Source organism: Scomber scombrus, chromosome 9 (genome assembly GCF_963691925.1).
Source record: "Scomber scombrus chromosome 9, fScoSco1.1, whole genome shotgun sequence".
Taxonomy (NCBI): Eukaryota; Metazoa; Chordata; class Actinopteri; order Scombriformes; family Scombridae; genus Scomber; species Scomber scombrus.
This window is the reverse complement of record NC_084978.1, coordinates 8851036-8856517: the sequence shown is the minus strand read 5'-3', so window position 1 is coordinate 8856517 and position 5482 is coordinate 8851036.

The window sequence follows — 5482 nt, the reverse complement described above, 5'->3', positions numbered from 1 at the left end:
AAATCACGGCAGTTTCGCGGAGCCGTGCTATGACGACCCCGCCCACGTTGAGTAGGTACTTTTTTGTAATGGAAAAGGAACTGTGCCGAGTCGAGGCGTGCCGAGGCGAGGCGAGTCGTGCTGAAACTGTGTAGTGGAAAAGCGCCATTACTGTCCTCCTCAGCCAATCAGCTCCTTTCCTGTTCCCCTTGTGTCACCTGCTCTCCATTCCTTCATTAGTTCAATCTGTAATATGGTTTTCAGTTAAGTCGAGGTTGAATGTTTTGTTTGGTTTTACCCTATTCCTGAGCTGGTGAACAAATATGTTGTGCTGGCTTTGTCCTGCATTTTGGCACACTTGTTCTGTTCCACATGACTTTTAAATAATAATAGTGTCTTTCAGCTGGGCAACTGTTTGCTAATACTTGGCATAATCAAAATTTGTGTTGACATTTTGTTGTGCTGCCCCCAGGTGGCTATACATGGCGGCTAAAGTTGTTTATATTGTCTGCAGTAGCATCCAGTTGCACTACCAAGTTACTTTTTATTAAAAGTAATATAAGGCTTGTATAAACTATTCATGCTGATCACTAAAAATAGACTATAAAATATATATATACAAAAATGTTTCCCTTTCTTATTTTTATGTATTTTTTATTTTTTTAAATAAATCAGATTATTTTGAAATAGTCCACCACATTGCATTTGAGCAAAAAAAGTGTTGTTTTTTAAAAATGTTTAAAAAACAACACTTGTCTTTTTTCGCCTAACATGGCTGTTTCTTCTCCAGAAATTGAGTGTTGAGGTCTTCAAATATACAGTATAGTACAGTAAGGTCTGCAGTTTCAGGAAGGAGAATTAAAGTCATAATACAAATAATAAAAACTGCATTACAATTTAACTTTACCCAAAGGAATGATGATGAAGATGAAAAAGATGAACATCTTATGTCTGGTATCAACATGCTCCTTCCTCACACAGATGCTTTCATGTCTTGATAGTCTTAACGTTGTTTGTTTAGGCTGGTGATGACACACAGCATTAACCTCCAGGAGATTTACACTACTATCAACACAAACCTGCGTCATCCCTGTCATAATTTGTTCAGAAAGTAATTAGTCAAGTGGCCTCTCATCTCTGTCTTGTAATACGGAGTGTTTAATTGGCTAATCTGACAGTAATGCTATCAGAATTGCACGTTAGTAATCTGATGTTTTATTCAAAAATAGCAAAGTGCTTGTATGAACTTTTTCAAGGGACAGATTAATTGTCAATTCTCAAAGGACTGTTATAAAAGACGAGTAATAGGGAAAGTCATGAGTTAGCTGACGTAGACTGAGCATCTACGGATGAGCAGACAAATGGAAACATGATAAGCAGATGAATGATTTGAATGAGTGGATGGATGGGAAGAAGAAATAAACGGAGGAGCAGACAGATGGAAGTAAGTGATTATTCTTCGACCTGCAGATGGTTTCCGGTCTTAGCCATGGTGTGATGAGAGCCATAGCGCAGACAGATCCGCTGAGCACAACTTCCTCTGAACAAAGCATTCATTGTGGACACAGCACTTTCTATCTAACTCATTTACTCAGCCTACTCAATCGTGTTTAAATTCTGTCATTTACTTAGAGGTGCACATTGAGTTGCCACTGTGTATGAAATGCGCTATATAAATAAAACTGCCTTGCCTTGCCTTGCCTTGTGTGCTCGGAATAACCGTCATAGGGTGTGAGACGGCCTAGTCAATGAGCATTTCTAGTTATATTTCAACTGTCTCTTCAAGGAGTGGAAGCCTCTGCAACAGCTTTGACTTTGTGACTTAAAAAATCCCTCTGGCCTTTAGCTAGAGTTCAACTCAGTGCACCAATACTGTGTGTCAGTTATCGCCTGTAACAGTATGGGAGGATTATCACCTGATGGTTCAGCAGGAAGTACCTCTAAACCCCTTCCGCCTTCCGAAGACTTTCCATGACCCCTTGCAAGTGTTGTAGACAGCACAAAAAAAAGAAAGAATAAGAAAAAATAAACTCACCTTAAACAGAATGCACAGGGAGGAAATACATGACTGTGAGGGAGTGTGCATGTGCATTAAATACAGAAAAGAAGGAGGTCACAGAGAGCACAGAGTCTATTCACCATACTTGAAGAGAAACAAACCTCAGTGTTAAGTTGACCAAGTTGACACAGACAAAGTGAAACACCTCTTCACGGAGGAGCATCTCTCAATATCACTCAATCCCTTTTCATTTTAAAGTCTCCTCCTGTAGTGTTGCTGGTTTTAAATCTAAAGACCTCTGGCCCCCAGTACACAAATACAGAAAGCATGGAGTGCAGACATCGACCTCTGCGCCTATGTTTGTGTTTATGTCTTTGTGGACAGAGAACACAGACAAAGAGAGAGATTGGGGATCGGTGTCTGCATATATTACATCTATCTATTATCATAAAATGACAGGGGCTACAATGAATATTTGTCATCTGAGTTTTATCACTCCAGGAATCATTAACTGACAACGCATTCAAACATTTGGATTTTGCTCACATTGCAGTCCAGTCATCACAGGCAGATATACTGCAGAAGTTCTCCAACTGAGAATGTGATTGTGATTGCATTTTTTCAGTCTAGATGCAATTCAGCCACAATATGCATGCAAGCAATGCAAAGAGATGGTAAGAAATAGAGGGGGAAGGCAACAGGAGATGTATGACAGCCATTTCTGTTCAAGTGTAGATACGTGGGGTGATGTGATTTCATTAACTTACATTTTTTAAATCAAGACTCAAATAGCAATAAGAATTAAGTAAGACTTCCATATGCTAATTATTCTGTGTGTTATTGTGTTTGTGAGCATGTGTGACTTTGTTAAAGAGTTTAACTTATATCTGCAACAGTAATGAAACTGAACTCAAAGGTATCTCATACAAAATGTCGCTGTGGTCCTTCAGAGACACTGTAATTATCCCAGACTGATTGTTGCACCTATCTGATTACATAACAGATGTCAGAGAGGTCTTAAATTAGGCTTCTGTTCACTGAAACACAGCAGTGATGGTTGGTGGCTCAATATCTCTGGTGTAATGGGTGAAAAACAGACACGTGCAGGATTCATGTACTGTACTCGAACAGCACTGTAAAAACTGAAATTACCTGACCTTAGAGAAAATGATGTTGTTCAAGCAAGAGCTGAAGACACTCTAAATCAAAGGACATATAAGTGACAACATTTATAACATGGCATGAAGTTCTTTTTAAAGAGTATTTTCTAGAGAATTTCTTTGTTCCCGTAGGTATCTGGTGGCTGACATAAAGTGGGCTGTTACGTAGGATCGAAAAGACTCAAAAAAAAAGTAACAGTAAAACAGAAACTTGGACACAACCACATATTGTGATGCATCTTTATTATTATTAATGTTCATTTATCAAATCATACAGTTGGATGTAAATATCTGAAAGCAAAATTTTATTCAGACATGCAAGGGAATCTTCACGTTCCCAATTAGAAAAGGGAGGACACACTTTTGTCTATTGCAGGCTCACTTTGCAATTTAAGCAGATAAGCGCTCCTTGTGTTTACTGGCTGGTCCCTGAAGTCAAGGATTAAAACCCTGCAGTGGACATTGAAGAACCTCAAAGAAAACTAAACAAGTGGTTGAAGACTTTTGAACAGACTTCACAATGCTGTAGAAGAGCCATTTAGTTATTCTAGAAAGTAGCTGTCATGAGAATTCAGTTTATGAAACAGCAGCACAAGTGTGGTTACATGATGTGTATCATAACACAATATTTAACAAAGACAAAATGATTAGCTTTGAATAATCAGGCTATGCTCATGGTTGACTGGCAGTTTAAACAGATATATTTGTGTGTGTACTCAGAGCTCATAAATGCCTCATTGTTATGAACATTGTTTGGAGCTTGTAAAACTATGTTTGTTGAAGGTCAATAAGTAAATAGATAATATCTGCTGTAAACTGTATATTTTAGCTAATATTCAGTCAGTCGGCAGAAGAGCCTTTTCACTGTGACAGTCAACAATCTCTTATTGTATAAACAGATGACAAAATTGGCCCTTTAATATTGTCAGTACACTTAGAGCACAATTTAGAATTTTCACAGGAAACAGAAACCAACAGAAACCAACCACGAAATAAACGTTTCAATTGTCTATTTGCTGACTCTTCACTGACAATGCAGTCTGGCCTCGTTCTCAACCTTTTTGCTTTGCCAGATCTCCATTTAAATACTACATTGATACCGTGTCAGCAGCAAGGGAATGTTCTGGCTCAACCTGCAGTCATTTTGAGTACTGGGTGGAGATTTGGGATTTTATATTCTTTAAAGCAATTAAAATTGTCAAGGTTGGATGTAAATTGTGCTCAGCTCACCAGTGCTCTTGTTAAATACAGAGCCGGAGGTATTGGAAATGTTGCAGAGGAACATTTTGGTCCTGACGAATTACTTGCCTTAGGCACAATTTACCTTTGTGTATATGCTAACTTATAGTTCATTATCTCTGTCAACTACTTGTCTATGATGGTTCTTATTAAAGATTGTTTTAGAAGTTTCATCTGAGTAGCCCACATCTGCTTAATCAGTCTGTTGTTTGCCAAATCCTGCTCATTGTTTTTATTCCCAAACATATCGTCACTCTTTTGCTTGTTTTAATGACTCATGGGACAATTTTGTAAAAGTTCACTTGGTTGTAATCTGAATGTCATCATTGAGTTGACCAAAAACGGGAAAATAATTGATAACATTGTCCAGAAAGAAATACTGTACTACAGGGAAATAACTGGTGCAGTGAATTTGTATTGAATAGAAAAGAACAGAACATTTATTGTCCCACCAGAGCAGGAAGTTTGCCTTACCTGTAAAGAGAATGAACACAGAAAAAACAATAAAAATAACACATTACACATCCTAAATCATTGGCACACACGCGTATAGGCATACCAGGAAGCATTTTCCAGAACCTAAGTGTTTTCCATAAGAACAGCTTGCTGTGTGTTTAAAATAATGCAGCATGATGAGTACAGAATATAAATAGAAGTAGAAATCGGTAGAATATAGCTGTAGTTATTACTATGTGCAGGACAAAAAGAGCAGGAGATTAGGTGATGTTATTGTATTTCCTATCAGAGGGATTATTTCTTTGTTCTTACCTGCTTTAGGTCCTTTGCTAATTGATGTGGATCCTGTGCATGGGTGTTGAGTGTTAGATACATTTATATAGCGTTTGTGATCTGTTTGATGTTTTATCTAATATGGGTCACAAGGCAAAGACACCATTTCTCTTGTTTTTGAATACATGTTAAGGTTTTGGTCTTGAAATTGTCACCATCTGTCTTTTGTCATTTACAATGACACTTAAGGCAGATTTATGAAGTGTTGCATATTTAGTACAGAAAAGCACACAACTTGTCTAAATCCTAAGCAACTGGTGCTAAAAAAGAGTGCAAAACATAAAGAATGAGAGAATGAAAGAGTGTCCGAGCTGAC